The sequence below is a fragment of the Arvicanthis niloticus genome, chromosome 29 (assembly GCF_011762505.2).
Source record: "Arvicanthis niloticus isolate mArvNil1 chromosome 29, mArvNil1.pat.X, whole genome shotgun sequence".
NCBI lineage: Eukaryota > Metazoa > Chordata > Mammalia > Rodentia > Muridae > Arvicanthis > Arvicanthis niloticus.
This window is the reverse complement of record NC_133437.1, coordinates 20,907,559-20,930,230: the sequence shown is the minus strand read 5'-3', so window position 1 is coordinate 20,930,230 and position 22,672 is coordinate 20,907,559. Positions and strand designations below refer to the sequence as shown.

Here is a 22,672-nt window from a genome sequence, read left to right as displayed (position 1 = left end):
AAAAAAAAGAAAAGGTCTTCGTTGCACAATCTCGTAGCAAGTGTGATTAATGATTTTTTTTTTTTAAACACAGTCCACCTCCACCTGGAGACGACTGGCAATCCAACAGTACCAATGAACTGCTGAGTACTTTTATCAGGAGGCATCTGTGTACCTCTGGGATCTGTCATTACTTTCAAGTTGATTCTCTCATAAGTGGTCTTGTAAGAATTTTGGAGGCTTGACTCACCACTGGTCAATAACTGTGGTGACATATACTTCTGTGCATTTCATCTGAGAGGATGTATCCTATTCAAGTGGTTCCTTAATCTTTGGACCACAGAGTATGAAAGTCTATTTCTTCTTTGCTAAGGCCTGTTCACCCTTTGTTGCCTCTAGTCTGTGTTTTACCAGGCTGGCTCCTAGCCTATACCTACTCCATGAGAAACCCTTTTTGCCTGAACAAACTCTCATAGTACACGCTGACCATTCCTCCTGTTCTGTCACCAGAGCCAATCCCTTTGCACTCTTTCATTTTCCCAACTGTGAACCAGATGTCAGCCTTCTGTGACCCTAAGTGCGAAGACCATGTGGCAAGTCTTCAAGAAGTCCCTCTGAAGTGCTTTCTAGATTTAGTCAGCGGAAAGAAGTGAGTCACAACCCACCAGCTGCTCTCTCCAAAGAAGCCATCAAATGATAAGTCGCCTGCATGGTGTCCTTTTCTTTGACATTTAACATCCTGGCTGTGGTGGTGACTGCTGGCCATATAGTATTAAATGCCTATGGGAGGGTTGATACACAATTGATTGTCGAATATTAGCTATTGTTCTCACCTTAGTAAAAACTTTGAGTCTGACATAAGGAGATACTTGTATAAATTCAGGATAAGAAAAGAATCCTTGTGGTCAGCAAGATAACTCTGCTGGTAAAGATGCCTGCTGCTAACACCCACATGGTGCGAGGAGAACTGAGTCCAGCAAGTTGTCCTCTGACCTGCACAAGCATGCACAGGCATGTGCAAGCCTCGTCTGCTAGTAAGTAAGTAAGTAAATTAATTAATAAATGTAAACTTTAAGAAAGAAATATTTCCTGAGACATCAAATTACCACACCGAAAAGATGGAAGTAAAGTGACAAAATTAAGAATTTACACTAATCCAAAGACACAATCTTCTTTTTCAATTACAAGATGCTTAAATCATGTACAGATAGGAAAAGATTAAAATCTAGAATATAAAAAAAAACCCTCAAATGTCAATAAAAAATAGATTAGCGATCCAATTTAGAAGTGTTTACACAGGCATTTTGAAGAAGAAAATAAGACTGGAATCATATTTAAAAAGGAGCAAGGGTGTGGGGCTGGAGAGATGGCTCAGCAGTTGAGGCCACTGGCTGCTCTCCCAGTGGATCCAGGTTCAATTTCTAATACTTATAGTGAGTGACACACAGCTGTCTATAACTCCAGTTCCAGGGCATCTGACACCCTTCTCTGGCCTTTTCCAGGAGCAGGCATGTAAGTGGTGCACAGGTGTTACATGCAGGCAAAACACCTATATACATAAAATCAATTATTTTAAAGGCCCAAGGCTGTAGAGTAACTTAACGCCATCACAAGATGCAATCCCATACTCAGCAGATTTGAAAACACGTAGAACTTAGGAACCACCAGGTTTTCATGAAGAAAAATGCAAGAGGAACTGGTGTGTTTCACTAGGAAGAATCTATGTTGATACAAGCACTGTGAGAACAAGGTTGTCAGTGGTTCCTAAATAAGACACACATCCTGTACTCCAGTAATCCTGCTTCTAAAGAGTTGCCTACACATCATCACCAGGATACACACATAACATTGAATCCAGTTATCTTGCTACAAGGAAATAAGTCTAACTGCTCATTAAGAGAATTCCGACCACTGAATTATTTTTTGTGTAGTCTATCTCATTAACTAAGAAAATGGATGAAGATATCAACATCAGTGAGTTTTAGAAAATGTTTTAACAAAAATCTCAGAAATGCAGGACTCTAAACAGTGTATTACTTAAAACCTATTTGTATATGGCAAAACTTGAACTATAACAAGTTAAAAAAACAAACTTCATGGTAGGAAGTACCTCTCTGGAAGAAGGAGATGAGAAAGCAGTATGCAGAAGACTTCTCAAGGACTCAGAAACTTTGGTGATGCCCATGTCTTGAGCTGTGTAGTACATTATAAGTGTTTGTTTTGAAACTATCTTCATAGCTTACACAAAATGAAGTTATATAGGTATAATATGTAATTACTGTCCTTGCTACACATGTTATTTATGTATCATAAATTTATAATCATTATCAGTATAGAACATATTAACTACTACTACATATCTCTAAATTGTACATAGTATGTATTATATTTACTGATGTATTTTCTATAATACTCTATATAATATGTAGTTTATAATAGTATATGTAATATATTATGCGCAAAACTCCTTAAGAGGTAGTAATGTCGATACTTTTATTGGTTGTAATTTTCTACACTTTCCTAATTGCCTAAAGGTAATGTAAAACAATTGATACTTGATCAATTCCCCTATCAAGTCCTCTAGATAAAATGTCATTCACTGTGTTGCATAAACTATACATATCTTCCTTTCTGTTTTAACTCAGTATCTGCATATAACTATATACATCTTCCTTTATACTTTAACTTCTCATATGACATTCATATATATATATGTGTGTGTATATATATGTATATACGTGTGTATATATTCATATATATGTATATATACGTATATTATATATATATACACACACACATACACATATAAATATGCAAGTCTACTCTCATCCATCCTGGTCCCTTCCCTCCCTTCAAATAGTAATACACCTTCTGATTTCATGGTGTGTGTGTGTGTTTGTGTATGAGAGAGAGAGAGAGAGGGAGAGAGAGAGAGAGAGAGAGAGAGCTTCTAGATTCTACATATGAGAGGAACATGGATAGATGTGATGGTTTGGCTTTCTTGTTCCACCCATTACCCTCTCTTTGTTCTCTTTTTCACTCTGTCCTTTAGATGTCTTCCCCTCCCCCCAAGAACCCCTCTACTTTTCCATTATATGTACATAGATACTTGTATTTATATTCTTTATATAAGAGAAATCATACTTTTTTTTTATAAGTCTGGCTCATTTCATTTAACATGATGATCATAGGTTTTATCCATTTTCCTGCAAATGACATATTCTTACTCTTTATGGCTGCATAAAAGTCCATTGTGTATTTACACTACATTTTCTCTGTCCGGTCATGTGTCAATGGGCATCTAGTCTGGTTTCACATCTTTGCTACAGTGAATGATTCATCAGGTGCTTACTTCCAGTGTAGTTTCTGACGATGTGGGAGAGGTACTCTCTAAAGATTTGTCATTTTTATTTATCTGACAAATAGGTATCAAAATTCTAATAGGACCTTTGTCTATGCCAACATCTCCTCTAAATATTCAGCCATCTTCAGTACTACTTTCATGCTGATTCTGTAGGATGTTTTTTCCTGTGTGTGTGTATGTATGTATAGACTGTAATGTTGGTAATTCCGCTGGATGTACCCTTAAATTCTAATCCAATAATTCAGCAGTCTTAGATAAAACAAACCAAAACAAAAGCAAACCTCCACAACCCATTAGCAGCATCGGTGGTCGTTTCCAGACAAGATATTTTTCTGCATAAAGCAACACTTGAGTGGCCAATCTGAATGACCAGGAGAAAGGTCTCCTTAAGTCTTCAATCAAAGGATTCCTGTGAATAATTTTACACCCACAGGAGTGTGTGTCAGCACCTAAACACGGCTGACTATTTCCTCATACCGTTTGCTATGAATATACACTATTGTTATTACATCATCAGAGAACCTTCACCTTTTGCCTATTTGAGGTACTTGCTTCCTCAGACTTTCTCAGCCCCCTTTAGTGCACTAAATCTGCCCTCTCACTATTATTTTTACTGCACCTTCTGGTTCTACTGGAGGTGGGTGTTTCCTGATTAGGGAGAGAAAGGGAATTCCCAGTCTTTGCTTTAGATAGTTAAAGAACCCTAGTTAAAACCCCTTCTGTCCCCACCAGACCTCTACTTCTTCCTTTTTAAAAAAATTATTTTATTTATTTATATTTCAAATATTGTCCCCCTTTCTGGTCCCCCTCCCAGAGTTCTTCACCCCATCTCCCCTCCCCTTCTAAGAGCATCTCCTCTGAGGCATCAAGCCTCCACAGGACCAAGTGCCTCCCTGCCCACTGAAGCCAGATAAGGCAGTCCTCTGCTACATATGTAGCAGGAGCCACAGACCAGCCCATGTATTCTCTTTGGTTGGTAGTTTTGTCTTTGGGAGCTCTGGGGTGTCTGGTTGGTTGATATTGTTGTTCTTTCTATGGAGTTGCAATCCTTTTCAGCTTCTTCAGTCCTTCCTCTAACTCTTCTATAGGGGTACCTGAGCTCAGTCAAATGGTGTTGCTGTAAAAATCTCCAACCCAAATAAACTCATGCAAAGAAAACACAACTCAATATGAATACAAGCTGTGCGCCTAGATTGGGCAGATCTATTGTAGAGTGAAAAATTATAAGACCACTTTATGAAATATATGTAGACTTTTTCTTTGCCTTTAGACCTGAGCAGAAAAAGTGCAGGTTCCAGAATGCGGAACTGAAAATAAGATTTCAGGCCTTCACTGCCCCGGAACACATTCCGCATGGAGGACATTATCCCTGAATCAGAGGACACTTGCTGGATTACATTCCTCAAGCCTCAGGGAGTAGACCCACCTGTGGGTGGGAAAGCCCAAAGCAGGAAGATAGATTCCTGACCACAAAAAAGATACAAGTCATCTAGGTGGGGCTGTGACTGGAGAAAGTGAGATATATTTAACCTGAAATAGTTGGTAATGACAGGGTAGGGCACAGTGACATGGTAAAACTACATTTTTGAGAAGAATGAATATGCAGAGTAATTTTCACGTGGCTCTAAATCATTTAGGGTGGAGTGGATTCCTCTGAAATGTTCCACTGTTCTTGGTTGCCCCCCCCCCCGAGGTTTTATGTTCAAAATTTGTAAAACAACCAATCATGTGTAAACACACAAAAATTCCTTCCTTTCCCCACCCCATGCTAAAAAAACAAACAAAAAACAAAAACAAAAACAAAAAAAAAACAAAAACAAAAAACAAAAACAAAAAAAAAACTCAGCTTGTTGGCCTTTTGTCAAAATTCTGTTCCTGCGTGGACGAGCAGTTTGACCATTGGCTAGCCAACTCTCCCCAATAAACCTCTGCTGATTGCATCCAGGTATGGTTTCTTGTGATTTTTGGGTGGTCGTGATTTCCTGAGATTTGAGGAAGGGTCTCCAGAGTTTGGGGGTCTTCATTATCACTACTCTATTCCCCAGCTATGAGATCCCTTATAACTTGCAGTTCCTCCAGGCACCACCTGCTTCATTTTCCTCCCACCTCCTCTTCAGTCACCCTCTCTTCTTCCCCCTTCCTTTTTCTCCCTAAAACATTTTAGCTTCACCTTCCCTTCCGCTGCCCAATCACCGACTCTAGCCATTATTTTACAAGTAAAAATGGGGAGAAGGTCACCTGAGTACATGATTTACTCCTCATCCCAGGCAGCCCCTCTTGGGGAAGCAGAATTAGCATCAAAATACAAACAGCACCAGGGCTATCCACAACACAATGGTTGCCTGTGAGTATCTGCATTTGTCTCAGTCTAGTAGAGCCTCTCGAAGGATAGCCATGCCAGGCTCCTGTCTGCAAGCACAACATGAATGGCATCAGTATTAGAGTTGGTTGTGCATGAGATGGATCCCAAGTTAGGGTTATTTCTGGATGGCCTTTTCTTCAGTCTCTGCTCCAAGTTTTTGTCCCTGCCTTTCCTTTAGACAAGAATAATTATAGATCAAAATTTTTGAGATGGCTAGGTGGCCCCATCCTTCAACTGAGGGCCATGTTTATCTACTGGAGGTGGTCTCTTCAGGTTCCATCTCCCCACCATTGGGCATTTCAGCCAAAATCATCCCCATTGGATCCTGGGAGCCTCTCACATCCCTGGTGTTTTCGACTTTCTAGAGGTCCCCCCCCCTACCCCTCCCCACACTGCTGCATATTTCTATGCATTCTTCGGGCCCTCTGGGCTTCTCTCCTGTTTCCCACCATACCTGATTCTGTCCCCCTTTTTTCCTTCCCCTACCCCTTCCACCCAGGTCCCTCCCTTCCTCTGCCTGAGAATTTTCAACTGAGGAATCTCTAGTGGCTGGGAAGCACTTAAAGAAATGTTAAACATTCTTAGTCATTAGGAAAATGCAAATGAAAACGACCCTAAGATTCCACCTTACACCAATTAGAATGGCTAAGATCAAAAACTCAGGTGGCAACAGATGCTGGTGTGGATGTAGAGAAAGAGGAACACTATTCCATTGCTGGTGGGATTGAAAACTGGTATGGCCACTCTGGAAATCAATCTGGGGGTTCCTCAGTAAATTGGAAATAGTTCTACCTGAAGACCCAGTTATACCACTTCTGGGCATATACCCAAAAGATGCTCCAACATACCACAAAGACACATGGTTCACTATGCTCATAGCAGCCTTATTTGTAAGAGCCAGAAGCTGGAAACAACCCAGATGTCCCACAACAGAAGAATGGATACAGAAAATGCGGCTCATATACACAATGGAACGCTACTCAGCTATTAAAAACGAGGACATCATGAATTTTGCAGGCAAATGGATGAAACTAGAAAATATCATCCTGGGTGAGGTAACCCAGACATAAAAGGACATAACATGATATGCACTCACTGATAGTGGATATTAGCCCAAAATTTCAGAATACCTATGATACAACTCACAGACTATATGAAGCTTAACAAGAAGAAAGAACCAAGTGTGGATACTTCAATCTCATTTAGAAGGGGGAGCAAAATAATCAAGGCAGTGTTCTTCTTAAAAGCCACAAGTTCGTTTCTAAAGAGAACCTGAGTATCTGTAAGATATAAGAGAAAGTCCTTTCATCATTATTCCCGAATGAGGAGGGGGTAGCCTGAGAATCAGGTGCTTCTACCTCATAACTTCTTGACCTTCTTAGCATCTTTCTCTAACTCCTCTGTTCCTTAACCTCTCCATCTGCAGTTAGATATGATTGCTCCTGTTCCTGCGACCTCCATAGATTGTTCTCTATAGTTATTTATAAAAATGTTTTTACTTGCAGAAAAATCAATAAAGCTTACATTATAGATAAATTTGGGCCCACAGCTCTGCAAGCAGTGAAGTTCAAGGACAGGCTGCATCATAACATGGTGATAACATGGGTATTAGTCAGGTTTTCATCATCACACACTGTACATGTGAGATTGACAAGCTCGTGCATACAGAAGAGACCCAGGCAAAAGGAAGATGAGATCTGTTATTAACAATCCTCTCTGGAAGTAACCCAACCTTTCACACACTAAACTTCTCCTGAGAGATGGATACTAACCACAACCAAAAGTGGTACCCTATGATTTAGTCTCGGCTGCCTAGATATCTGATAATCCTACCACTTAGAGAAGCTACGCTTAAATGCTCAGTAGTAGGGACAAACTCTTACCAACCATAGGGTGGCATCTTTTTTGCTCTACCCAGATATAAATCATAAGTTGACATGGAGCTTCTCTATGAAGGCAGTCCTGGGTCTTTCATTGCCTGAGGCATAGGGGCTGAACTTACAAACCCAGAGGTTTACAGCATCAAGTCCTGAGAGCTAAAGGCACACTGCACTAGCCTTTAGAAGTCAGAGTTACAGCTTTAGGCACTCAGGTTGGAGACATATAATGCTACACTTTAACCACCAGTTGTTGCAGAAGCAGCTGGCTCTTTTAATGCCTGGGTTCCAGCAGCAGTGAATGGAGCCAGCTGGTAACATGAGGCAGTGTTTACTGGAGTTACAGTTCCTGAATAGGTCTCAAGGGTTTAGACCCTCAGCTCAGATGTTAGCGTTATAGAACTTACAGTCTGGGGTGTTGAGACCCTTTACCTTTGATAGCAGCTATCATTGTGTCTTCTGGGGTCAGAATGTAAGACACTTGACCTTTAAGACATGGCAGTTCCCAGGAACTCGGTTAGTGACCAGAGCCTAGAGTGTCTTATCTTCAGTGATTCACAGCCTTCTTTGTGTCTGCTAAATGTGCTTCCTGCCTCAGTTTCTCTCTGTGCTCCCTGCCTCAGTGGCTCTCTATGCTCCCTGCCTCAGTGGCTCTCTGTGCTCCCTGCCTCAGTGGCTCTCTGTGCTCCCTGCCTCAGTTGCCCTCTGGAGCTCTTCAGCCGCTCTTTTGCTATGATAACCACCTTCACTGCTGCCAACCCTTCATTGCTGTGTCTGTCATCTTCTTGTGTTTCTAGGTCAGCCCACTTTAGTGACATCTACTAATGATAAAGATCACTCAAGAGAAGCTTTTTAATGGGTCTAATGGTGGTACATGCTTGTAATCCAAGCACTGGGGAGGTAGAGACAAGAAGACCAGGAGTTCAAAGTCATTCTTGGATATATCAGAGACTAGCACCGAATAACATCTTGTCTCAACCACATCCCTTCCTACAACCACATAATAATATAATAATGGGCTTAGTATTTTGCAACACCGGGAATGGCAGAGAGAGGTATCTCCTAGCTAACTAGAAAAGTGAGCTGGATGGTCTAATTACACAGCCAGAAAGTGGCAATTATGGTACAGTCATTTGTACAAATAAAAGACTGTTTGAACTAATCACAGACATCCTTTTGGGAATGCTACCCTTCTGACCTGACAGAGACTAGCAATGGCTAATCAGGTTTATCTAGCATTCCCCATATCTCATTCTCCTTAGCATGTGCTCCCCGAGGCAGTCACAGGTTACTTATAGTGGTCATGACTGGGGCATGCCTTCATTCATGCTTGTGATGATAAGGTATCTATCCTCCATAGTGGAGGGGTTTGTCAAAAGGCTCACTCTTAGCAGTTTTATTAATCCACAGAAAGTATTAAAAGGGTTTTTACCTCAAAGACTTGTTGAAAATTAAGAATTAAGTCCCTAGAGAGTTCATCTGGTCTTTTTGTTTATGTGCCTGTGGTCATTCAGGTCATTATTTTTCTAGGTCTGATCCACTGATCATGTGTGCCCAAATTACTGAGTATTTTGTTAAAAATGAAAATGACTGAAACCTCCTCTTAGATCTGTTCAGCTGGCCTCTGGGAAGAGGACAGAGGACTGTACGCATTAAACAGCTGCTCCCCCGGCATGTCATTGGCTACACTAGGCTCTACTCTTTCTTCTCATTCTCTTCTACCTGTAGGGACCAGATTCGATGCCTCACACATACTCTGTTTTGAGCAATCCCTAACCCAAGGCCTGCCAATTTCAGCATGACCTACTTCTACGTCAACATGAGTGTAGGCACCATTAGATGCAAAACTAAGATGTATCTGCAACAGATAGAAGAAGATAGGAAAATTGATCGGGGTAGGGTGGGAGTGGGAGGGTCTATATATGATGTTCTTCTAATTCAAGGTTTGGCTCTCACAGTTTTACACTGAATCCTGGTCATGCCAGACCAAAAAAGTTGGGGAAGTTTTTGTTTTGTTTTGTTTTGTTTTGTTTTGTTTTAAGCAGTGGCTCCAAATAATGAAGATTAATTTTCCCATTTGTTCCGAAATAAATGTACTTACAGATACCCTGATATAATATCCATGCATTTGACAGTTTCAAGGATGGGGTCCTGTGGCAATCCCATGCCCTGAGTCTGAAAGAAATAGTGGTTCAAGTGGTCGGTTTGGAAATATCAACTAATTTTTTTTTTTATTCAAGTAAAAATGTAAGAAATACAGGGCAATCCCAGCCTGAGACCAAAGTAGAAGAGAAGCAATCTCTCTCCCTTTCCTCCCCTATTAAGATACGATGTGACTGCATGTAATTTTGAGTCTTTGAGAGAGGGTGAAGGTAGGGGAGACAGTCGTTCTCTAGAGTGTTTCCATTGAGTTTCTGGTGGATCTTCATCACTGTAGCTTGAATAACCCCTTTAGCCATGTACAAAGATTGGATCTAAAGAAAGCACCTAAAAATATGGAATTAGCTCTTCTCCCTCAATAAATCCTAATTCAGTACCTGGGGGCAGGGGTTGGGGAGAGACGTCCCTTTGTGGTTTTCACAAGCATTCCATGTGACTTTTTTTTTTTTTTTTAAATAATCAAACACTTTAAGAAAATGTGTGGAAAAAAAACTAATGAAGAAAATAGCAATTTAAATAATAACTTCACTTCTACATGTATTCAGGTAAGAGTGAAGGCAAGCGTCCAAGTTTCCATTGCAACATAGATTTGCACATCTGTGAGACGCCTGCGAGTCAGATTTCAGCTTGATAAAGAAAGTAGCATGATGAGGCTGTTTGTACTTGTTTTCATCTGCTATTGGCTAGTGGTGAAACCCACCTTTCCCCAAGTCGCGCCAGGTAGGAGAAAGGCTGATTGGCTTTAGCTAGGAGCACTTCACTTAACTCCCTCTGGTAAACGGTGTGGATTATTCTCTGTCTGTTTGAATCCCTTTCAAGTGATACAGAAAGTCACCTAGGGTGCCTTGATCTGCCTTGGATGGAGACTGAAGGGTCCCGGGACAACCTCGACATTTTCTATTACTACATGGCTGCAATTCAGATTTCCGAGGACGTCTCAGCTTCCTGCTGTTATCTTTACAGATGTGCCAACCACATCTGGCCTGTCTTTCCCACTCGGAGCTATCCTTTCACCTTAGCTGTGCTTTCCAGATTAGGGAGTGGAGGTGAAATCAGTCAGACCTCTGTTCCTTTACCCTTCTCCCACAATTCCTCCGGTGCGATCAAGTTAGCATATTTGCTGACTTCCGAATGACCTCTTTCTAAAAAACTAGAACCTTTCTGACCAAGTTCTAAAGTCCCAATTCCTTAGGCTGAGGGTTTGTTGTTTGTTTGTTTGTTTGTTTGTTTTGCAAATCAAACCTGTCCACTTGAGGCTCCACCCAACAGGGTTGCACTTGAACCTGCAAATCAATCGATCAGCTTAGCTCTCTCGCTCTGGCTCTGGCTCTGCATAGACTATCTTGAAGACACCGAGGCAAACGAGTGCAAACACCGCTTGTTTAAAGGTTGTCGAATGTCTGGATTATAGAAGTTCTAAGATACAGTTACAGATTTATTGAGCACCGACTGACCTGTCAGTTACTTTACACGTATCTTATGACACCGTTGCGAGGTACACTGTTAAGCATATCACGTGGCTTTGCAGATGAGGAAAGGGGCTAAGACAAATTAAGCAACTTGCCCCAAATCAGAGGTAGTAAGGGAGAGGGGACTAGGTTTCCCTAGGGTTAGGAACGGTGACTAAATCCCACTTTGAAGCTCCTGTCTTTAGAAACTCAGTACTGTCAGATTAAGACCTTCAGAAGTGAAAGCGCTCGCTCCGACTGGAACAAAGCAAGTGAGAACTCAGCAGATCACAGTGAACTTTACTGTCTTTTAGGAGAGAAACAGAGAAGAGACTAGAGGACGTTTAAAGGCCGCAGAGACGCATGAAACGTTCTTTTCTGAACCCCAATACCCCATACAATTTTAAAATCTGACACTGCATTGTTTTAGAAATAAGTGCACGGGGTTGTTGAGACGGCTCAGTGATTAAGAGTGCTTGCTGCTGTAGCAGAGCGACAGCGTTCAGTTTGCCACACCCACGCGGTGGCTCAAAACCAGCTGTAACTTCAGTTTCAGGAAAACCAATGCTCTCTTCTAACCTCCTGGGACACCGGGCTTGCATGTGGTGCACATACATGTATGTGAGAAAACGTTCAGACACATAGATACAGAAGCAAAAGAAGCAAAGTTCTGATGTCACCCAAGCAACTTTTATATTTTCTCTAGAAATTCCCTTATTTGGTGACTTAAGAGTGAGCGGTAGAATGTGTCGTGTCAGAGTCTGTAGAGTGGGAAGAAATTGATTCAGGCATCTATCCAGTCCCAGGGTTTTTCTACTGTTTTATTTATAATGTGTTCTTCAGTAGTTTGGGTCATAACATAGTGTCACACACAGTACTGACCTGGTGCTTCCAGTCCTAGCTCTCCCCAGCAGCGTTCTCCCATGATCATTGTCTGACGACTTACTGCCTGTCTGGTTCTATGGGAAAAAAGCCATATCTATTAGATCATGAACTTTACCTTCAAGTCGCCATTTTATCCTCTATGAGTTGAATATTTTTGACTAAAAATATCCGAGAGGACTGTGAGACCAAAACAAATAAGCAAACAAGCAAATAATAACAACAACAACAAAACTTCACAGTGGCATTTGAGGAAGCCCCCCCCTCAAAAAGAAAGTTTTGATTTCTTTAATTATATTCTGAATATTTGAAGAATAAGACTTAGAAATAGGTCAGAAAACTTCAGTTATCACACAAACACCCCTATTGTGTGGTGCTGGGGACCAAACCCAAGGTCTTATGTCAATCAGGCACTTAAGTACAGAGCTATAACCCTAGCTTGGTGCCAGATTTTTCTGGTGATAAAAGTAAGACTGGAAAAAAAAAAAAAAAAAAAAAAAACCCTGCTTATTTCTGCTACCAAAAGAATTCCAAACAAAGAACCAGAGAATTTAAAAGGAGCACCAATGGAACCCACCACACCCAGCCACTCTCCCCAAGCTCTGTCCCAGCAAACATGTGGTTTGGGAAAAACATTATTTATGCTTCAGATGGGTGGTCTCTGCACATATGTAAAGAAGAATTGATTACAGCCAGTTTATGCTTCCTTGTCCTATCAAGTTATTGGGTCATTCCATCTTCCCTGGGAAAAGTCAAGGGGTGGGCTGAAAGACACGTCACACTGATAAAACTGTCTAGACAAGAACATTTCAGAACTGAGGAAAAGCAGTTCTCTCCCCTCTCTACCACCTATTTCAATACAAACACATGTGAAAGTGCATGCAAAAGCTACATGCTTAAAGCAACTTAGTAAACATAATAGAAAAATATGAGAATCATTGTTTTTCTGGGTGATGAGGATAAAAAAAAAGAATCAAAATTTTTTATATTTTTTTCTCATAAGAGAATAGAGATGAGAATTATTTTCCTTTGTAGAAACAAATTGGTAGATTTCCACAATCTAACTCTATGATTTAATGTATGGATTATTTAGAGAGGTTGTTGCATGCTGTATATTGACAGATAAAAGCCTCATTCTGTACACCAAATTGTTGAAATAGGGCCTGTCATAAAAGAAACAGACAATATTGACTTCTTTTTAAAATTTTTTTACTTTATTGGATATTTTCTTTATTTATGTTTCAAATGTTATCCTCTTTCCCGGTTTCCCCCTCCTGAAACCCCATATTCCGTTCCCCCTCCCCTGCTTCTATGAGGATGTTCTCCCACCCACCCACCCACTCCCGCTTTCCTGACCTTGAATTCCCCTACACTGGGCATCGAGCCTTCACAGGACCAAGGGCCTCTCATGGATGTCCAACAAGGCCATCCTCTGCTACATATGTGGCTAGAGCCATGGATCCCTCTATGTGTACTCTGTGGTTGGTGGTTTAGTTCCTGGGAGCTCTGGGGAGTCTGGTTGGTTGATATTGTTGTTCTTCCTATAGGGTTGCAAACCCCATCAGCTTCTTCAGTCCTTTCTCTCATTCCTCCATTGGGGAACCTGTGCTCAGTCCAATGGTTAGCTGTGAGCATCCCCTCTGTATATGCCAGGCTCTGGCAGAGCCTCTCAGGAGACAGCTCTATCAGGTTCCTGTCAGCATGCACTTCTTAGCATCCACAACAGTGTCTGGGTTTGGTGACTGTATGTGGGATGGATCCTCAGGTGAGGCAGTCTTTGGACTTCTATGTACATATATAGGTGCCACAAAACAATGTTCACACTAAAAATACTGAAAGCATCGGACATGAGCAGTCTGAGCAGTAATCACACTCTTTAGCCTTTATAATAGTGAGGCATAACCAAGAGCAATTTACTCAAGAGTCTGATAATCAGTATCATTTTTATGAAATGAAACTTGATATTCTGATTATTTGTTGTCTGTCAGTTCCTGACAGTCAACTATTGGCAACAGTTATTCATCACTACTGATGCATGGGAAGGAATGTAGTACCAACCTTTTCATGCTCAGAGTGGTAGACTCTGTTTCTTTCCACTTTTTTTTTTTTAAACATTAGTCTCCTTATATATCCAAAGGCTAGTCTGGAATTCACCATGTCGCCCAGGATAGCCTCAAGCTCATGATCTTTCTTCTTCAACCTTCTGAGTCCTGGAATTACAGGTATTACAGGTGCCAGAGCAGGCACCTAGGCAGACAGTTCAGAATACCCACATTGGTGCTAATGTTCCTGTCCTTGAATATGCCCTCCATGGTATGTGAGTAGAACCTACTTGGAGACTGTTTCCTGGGTGAATTAATGCCAAAGTATAAGCAAGCCACTTTCGCAAGCTGGCTTTGTCCTTACCTATGTAACTTGCCATGCTACTTGCTGTCTCTGATGGCACCAGTGTCCTGTTATGTAATACTCCATGAAAGACTCACATGGCAAGGGATCAAAGAAAGCCTCTGCATGCAGCTGATGAGAAACAAGCCTCAGACAGTTATCAAAGAGAACCCAAACTCTACCAGCAACACAAATGCACAAGTGTCTCCTTCCATCCAAGCCTTGGAATGACTGTATCCAGCTGACACTTTGGTTGAGCTGAAATAAAAGCCATAATACACTTGATACACTTGCAATGACTTTGTCAGTGTGGCTAGCTGCACCCAGTGTAAGATCTCCTTTACAAAGCATTTTCTTATTTCCAACACGGCATATTTTAAGTGAAGTAACAGTTTAGCTGTACGAGTTGGGTGTGAAATTGCTTGTGTTAAAGAATTAAAGACTGGATACAAAGAGCTTAAGTCAGAACCCAGCTTAGAGTAGACATCTCTGAGCAAATCCAAGTCAGGTGACTGCAAACCTCCAAGGACCTATATCAACCAATATAAACACAGACTCATCTTTACAAAAGCACTCTGCCATGGGTAAACACAGTGAATTCTATTATTTACCTGAGATATTTGAATAATATCAATAGGACTCAACTCAATTTGTAATATTCTTAGTTCTTTCTACTCTGTAATTTCTTGCATCCTGAGAAAGTGCCAGAACCCCTTACCCACTTAACTTTTAAATATGTTCTTCAAGCCTGCTCCTGAATAGTTTAAATATTTCCTCACCCTACTGCATCAGTCCCCGCCACTCCCCTTCCTTTTATAACCTTAGCCTCATTGCCAGCCAAGAAACTCATATAATATAAATCTGAGCAATATTTCTATTTTATGCACGTATATTGTATACCAGTCTGTTGGTGATGCTATACAATTTATTAATGTGCCTTTAATCTATGGTCTATTATATAAGGTTGGGTGTGAATTGCTTAACTTTGGAGCACTTCACATTTCAGGTTTTGATATTAAGGATATTCAACCTGTATGCATGAAAGGAATATGCAAATGGCCTAGTAACATATTCCTTTAGGAAAAACTACAGGTATGGTAACCAGGGACCCAATTTGGGTCACTGTAATGGGACAACATCACCTCTCATCTACTCTGAAGACCAAATCTAGTTTATAGCTCAGAACTCCTGGGTAGAAGTATGAGCTAGCTTCCTTTAAGGAAGGAAACTGCAGAAGCACAACCATGGAAACATGTTCTAAGTCTTCCACCAAACCTTTCCCAAAAAGAACTGTGCCCCAAGTGTCAGCACCCAACATCTCTACACAGCTTGATCTCTTATATCCTTCTCTAAGGTCTAGTCCACTGGGTGTCCCTGACCCTTGCCATCCATTCATCCTCCCCAGCCTGCCAGATTACTCTGGGTCCCATATCCAGTGCCCCACCCTAGTATGGCCTCCCTGTCTTGAGCTTCAACTGATCCCTCTGCTTTTGCCAGAACCCTGTCTACCTATCCTCTTCTATCCCACAGGCCCCTCTCACACCATATCCAACCTTTATATTCTATCAGACATACCTTCACACTCTAGGCTTGGAGGAGAGGTACATCTGGTATACCAGACTAGTTCTCTCTGTCCACCTGACTTTATTTCATCCCAGTCATTTTCTAGATCCAACATCTCTAGGCCCGACCTACCCACACATCCTCCCTTCTGCTCCAAATTGCTCTGTCCACACCAGAGTTAGAACCAACAAAAGAAGACCACATGCCCAGATCTCCTTTCAAGAATACCAATAATATGAAAGAGCAAGCTGGTACTTTTTCTCCAATATTTACCTGTCCTGTAGAAATGTTTGCCAGTGAAAATTGCCTAAATGAGCCCCAGGACACAGAATTTAAAAGAACAATCATAAATCTCATCAATGAATTCAGTGAGTTTAAAGAAGACACACACACAAAAATAATGAAGTTAAGGAGGATAAACACCTGAATGACACCAAGAAAACACAAACACAAGGCTGACAGAAATGATGAAGACAACCCAACCCTTTAGAACAGAATTCAATCAGAAGATAGAAACATTGCTGAGGACTCAAACTGAAATGAGGATCCAGTTGAAAAAACCCAATAGCTCAACTAGAAAACTCACAGAAAAGCCTTGTGAATAGACTGAATCAAGCAGAAAATAAAATATCAGATCTCAGTGATAAAGTAGAGGATCTAAACCAAATAACCAAAGAATATGAAGATTTTAAACAGAAAAGGAACATACAGGAAATGTGAGACAGCATGAAAAAAAATTCTAATTATGCACATAGATGAGGGAGAAGAATCCTAAGTCAAGTTCTTCAAGAAAATCATAGAAGAAACTTCCCTAAACTAAGAAAAGACATGTCTGTGCAGATACAGGAAGCACACAGAACACAGAATGACAAGACCAGAAAAAAGTCTCCATAGTATATCATAGTAAAAACACTAAGCATACATAAGAAAGAAAGTATATTGAAAGCTTCAAGAGAAATAACTCAAGTCGCATATAAAGAAAAACCCAACAGAATAAGAGCTGATTTCTCAATGCAAACATTGAAAGGCAGAAAGTAGTTGGAACAATGCATTCCAACTACTATAAGACTATGGTAGGCAGGTTAGACTATTATACCCAGCAAAACTAGCTGCCATAATTGGGAAAAAAAAAAAAAAAAAAAAAAAAAAAAAAAAAAAAAAAAACTTTCCATGAAGGAAACAGACTAAAAAAATGAGTTCAACAAACCAAATCTAAAGAAAGTACAGCAAGCAATATTTTGTCCTGAACAGAAGAATGAGCATAACATAGAGACTATGGAAAGGAATAAGAAACCATGATCATTAAAACATGAAGTACCACTTAGAACACAAACAATACCAAAAGTCAACAACAAATGACCACAACTAACACACACACACTTTAATAATAGGTTTAAATATCCATGACCTCAATTCTCCAGTCAAAAGTCATAGGCTGACTGAATGGATCAAGAAACAAAATTCATGTATCTGTATCTACAAGAAACACATCTTAGCTTTAAAGATAGGAAACACCTCTCTTATGTATGCTTAGAACAAAAAAATAGACAAAAGTACTCAAATTAAATGGGAACAGGAAGCAAGAAGGCATCACTGTCCTAATATCTGACACAAATGGACACTTCACTCTGATCAAGGAACAGCTAACCAAGAAGACATTACTATTCTAACACATATGCACCAAACTCTGGGACACTCAGTTTCATTTTTAAAAAGACTGGATTTAAAGATACAGATCAACATTGATACACTAATATTAGTTATTATTGATATACTAATATTAGGTAATTTCAATATTCTATTTTTCCAGTAGACAGATTATCTGAAAAAAATAAATATCAGAATTAATTGACATTGTGCATCAATCATTGGATATCTACAAAATATTCCACCCAAACAATATACATTTCATTCAGCTGCAGGTAAAGCAATAACAATAAACAAACAAACAACAAACAAGCAAGCAAACGAAAAAACCCTACATGTCAATGCCCCTGATGAATATAAACTCAAAAATGCTCAATAAAATGCTTGCAAACAGAAAGAATACAGACATACATCAAAAACATTATTCACCATAACCAAAGTGGCTTTATCCTCAAATGCAATGATGGTTCAACACATTTAAGTCAATAAATGTAACGAACCACACAACGAAACTTCAAGACAAAAGTCACATGTCCATCCCAATAGATGCAGGAAAACTCTTTTACCCAATCTGACATGTCTTCGTGATAAAAGTCCTAGATAGTGTAACTTAGAAGGAACATACATACATATAATAAAAGTTACATATAAGAGGCCCACAGATAGTATCATCCTAAATGGAGAAAAGCTTGTAGCAATCCTACTAAAGTTGAGAGTGAGACAGGGATGTCCACTATCCCCACATCTCTTCCATATTGTGCTCAAGGAACTAGATGGAGCAGTAAGAGAAGGAAGTTGACAGGCTACAAATAGAGACAGAAGTCAAACTATCCCTATTTTCAGATAATATTTAAAAAAAAAAAAACTTCTAGAAATGGTAGACAAATTCAGCAATGTGGCAGGATACAGAATCAATTTGCACAAATCAATAGCTTATCTATGCACCACCAGGTGTCTATCTATATACCAATAGGTGGTGAGGGGCAAGTGGGGAACACATCACCCCTGCATCCAGGCCACCTCATGGAAAATGATGGCAAGGCCAGTTCTCTCAGGCTCTCATCCTCAGGGCCAACTCACTTATGTCCCTGCTACCAGGGTCAGCTCTGCTGTGCTGTCCAGGTGAGGTACAGGACCTGACCTCGTGAGTACTGCAGCTGGTAAAGGGCAGGGCCAGCTCTCCTGACCTCAGGACCCTGTGGGCAGCTTTTCTAATGGTTGGAGGTGGTTAGAGGTGCTGGCGCGCGCGCACACACACACACACACACACACACACACACACACACAAACACGTACACACACACAAGCACACACATGCATGACTGCACATGTTATCATCATCATTGCCGTCATCATATCTGTGACCTTTCTATCAATAGCAGATGAATAACGGGGCTAGCTCTCCCATCCCCATGCCCTCAGGGCCAGCTCACCCACATTTCTACCACCAATGCCAGCTCTACTGTGCTGCCTGGGAAAGGTGCAGGGCCACTCTCCTGAGTACTGCCACTGGTGAAAGATGGGACAAGCTCTCCAGAGTGTCACATCTAATCAGGGATGGAGCCAGTTATGCACAGCCCCTGAACATCCACTTGGACTCTGGTGGCTGCCCCATCAAGGAAAATTCAAGTGTTCTCAAGTGGTAATATGAGCCATGGTCATTGATCATGACCTCTGCAGCTGCATAGCCATAACTCAGACATGGCCCTCAGTGGCAGCTCGGGCTGGGACCTCAGCATGGCTTCATGTGGTAAGGTTCTCACAACAGGATACTCCTATCTACCCTCAAGTCTCCAGTTCCATCTCTCTTCATAATATTCAAGCTGCTTCTCTTCTCTTTCTCTTCCACCTGACTGCCACATGCTTGCACATTGTGATGGCTCTTGTTGCAGGTTGGCCACATGGCTGGTGGGCCTCTGCATGACGTCCTCCATCTATGCTGAGTGACATGACAGCAAGCAGGTATCTATGGCCCATCTGTGCTGTGCGCTGGAGGGCAGGTCTGTGGGTGGCATGGCGATCCGGAGATCTCTATCTGTCTTCCTCCTCCTAGGTTGCCTGGATTTGATCTGATTTGATTTTTGAGTCCCAGGTATAAGACAGCTTTGGCCACCAAGCCAGGAATTAAGCTAGAAATAAAGAACTGCCATCTGCTCTGCCCCTGACTGATATAAGAATGATACCACCAACAAGGTGTTTCTTTGTCCATTGCCAGGAGGGGGACTCCAAACATTTTAATAAAGCTAGTATTACCCTGTTATCAAAACCAGATAAAGATCTAACAAAAAAATAAAAATATTCCAGATGACTCGAGAAATGAAAACTCCTAGTAAAAATACTTGTAAACCATATTCAAGAACACACACACACACACACACAAAAGATCATGATCAAGTAGACTTTATTTGATTTATTTGATTTTTCAACACACATAAATAATAAAAAAATATAATTTATCTTGTATATGGACTTAAGAGCAGAAATCACACGGCCATTTCAGCTGCTGCAGAAAAGATCTCTGGCAAAATTCAATATCCCTTTATGATAAAAGCCCTCCCACTAGGCAGCTATGAGAGGTCATCTCCATGCTGGGCACAGTTTCGCCAGTGGCTGCTGTAAGGCTGCCCGTGTTCCTCCCTGTAACTCCTCATTCACTGCTCTGTAAGGACGAAGAAACCCGTTTGTTCCCTAGGCTAAAATTTTGTAGAATTGTACCTGGGTTTGCCATTAGGACCTGAGAGGAGGTTTACACCTCCTCCTAGTGAAGACATTTTAGTGACAGAGCCCCTAGTGGTCTACAGCTATTGACATGAAAAATGCTTTTTTCTTAACCACTGAGGGCTGCAAGGAATTCTTTGTTCTTGTTTGGCAGGACCTGCAGTACACCTCAGTCTTGCCTCATGGTTATATCCTGTTCTCTGCCAAAATTAGTAGAAATCTTGGTTGTCTTAGATCCCATGAAACCTCACACTGTCCCACCATGCTAATTATTTGTTACCTGGCGCACAGGACACAGACATTCTTTAGGAACCTTGAGAAGGCAGCTTTGACCTGGAGGATGAGTAACATGCTAAGAAGATCTATTTGCTAAATAACTGGGAAGATTTCCATTTAAGATTTTTTTTTTGTCACTATAATTTAAGCTGACTGAGTTTTCAACTGCCCATTTCTACTGGGAATAAAAGACTTATTTAATTTATGGAGCCAAGCTATTTTTAGCATCCTATAGACTGAATTCTGAAGGATACTAAGATAAGAAGCAAGGTACAAGGCTCTTATTTTTCCTGGTTCATCTAGTTTTCTGGGATGTTTTATTTATTTATTTATTTATTTATTTATTTATTTATTTATGGGGATGGAGGGGTGAGTAGAAAGTGTCTTAGTTACTTTTCTATTGCTGTAATAAACACCATAGTCAAAAGCAACTTGAGGAGGAGAGAGTTTATTTCAACTTACTGTTCCACATCACAGTCCATCACTGAGGGAAGTCGGGGCAAAAGTCTGGAGGCAGAAACTAAAGCAGAGACCCAAGGAGAGTACTGCTTACTGCCCTGCTCCTCGTGGCTTTCTCAATCTGCTCTCTTATAAAACTCAGGACCACCAGTCTAGGGGTGACACTGACCACAGTGAGCTGGGTCCTCCCACACTAATTATCAATTAAGAAAATGCCCCGTACGCTTGCCAACAAGCCAGTCTCCTATAGGAATTTTCTCAGTTAAGGTTCCCTCTTCCAAAATGACTCCTTTTGTGTCAAGTTGACATAAAAACTAGTCAGCATAGGGGATGTATGCTTTTTGTACATTATCTGTCACTTTTGAGTAAGTTGTGAAGGTTAACTTGGGTTACCTATGTGAGACTACCTTAGTTAATTGATGTGAGAAGACCTAGTCCACTGTGGGAGACATCATTCCCTAGGAAGAGGGTCTCAAACTATATAAGATGGGACAAATCTATGAGAAGAAGTAAGCAAATAAGCATCCAAGTGTTTGTTTCTCTCTGATTTTAACTGTGGATATAATGCGACTAGCTGTTTTAAATTCCTGTCTTGACTTGCCCTTGATGGTGGACTGTGACCTAGAATTATAAGCCAAAATAAACCTGATGCTCCCCTAAGTTAATTTTCATGGTGTTTTAGGACAACAGGACTGAATCTAAAACATAGGTGATAAATATATTTTACACTACAAGTTTCTCTTTCACTTAGGCCTCATGAACTTGGTGCTAATGACCATGACACTCAAAGTGTCCATTAGAGTCTCTTTCAGGTGCCAAGAGATTTGGAAAACATTTTTGAAAATGAGAAGTAAATCCATGTCCTCTATTGTGTATATGATCCTTTTGAGAAATAGCTTCTTGGCTTGCTACTGGATCCTGCAAAAGGCTAACTGCTTATAGGTCAAGTGATTTTGAAATCTGAGTCTTACCACCAGAAACTAGATGTTATCTTGCCCATAAAAGCTAGGCATACAGCAGCAATCTACCATTAAGTGAAATTACATATAACAGATAGGAGTCAATAAAGTATCACAGCCTAATAAAACTGTAGTCCTGAGTTTCTGGTTGTACTGGGAGCCTCATGTGTTCCAGACTGAGATACTTTACTTGGGGAGATTTTACTTTGAGGTGATGAGATTTAAACCATCACATTAATAATACTTTGCTGATATGATACTCCTAGGCAACTTCAGAAAGGTGGAGAATATATATATATATATATATATATATATATATATATATATATATATATATATATCCCTATCCCCCAGCTCCCACACCACTAAACCTCTAAACTCCCTGGGGCCACCAGTCTCTTGAGGGTTAGGTGCATCTTCTCTGACTGAACCCAGACCTGGTAGTCCTCTGCTGTATGTGTTGGGGATCTTCTACCAGCTGGTATATGCTGCCTGGTTGGTGGTCCAGTGTTTGAGAGATCTTGGGGTTCCAGGTTAATTGAGACTGCTGGTCTTTCTAACCTAGAGATAATGAAGGGGGTCCCACACTTCAG

The 22,672-nt window shown here is 40.7% G+C and overlaps 1 non-coding gene across 1 annotated transcript; it reads right to left on the bottom strand.

The window, feature by feature from the left end:
- Positions 1-19,746: 19,746 nt before the first annotated feature.
- Positions 19,747-19,887, bottom strand: LOC143440513 (small nucleolar RNA SNORA48). The gene has a single exon (XR_013108165.1). It is a non-coding gene; the product is annotated as a small nucleolar RNA SNORA48 (small nucleolar RNA).
- Between the last annotated feature and the right edge of the window lie 2,785 nt (positions 19,888-22,672).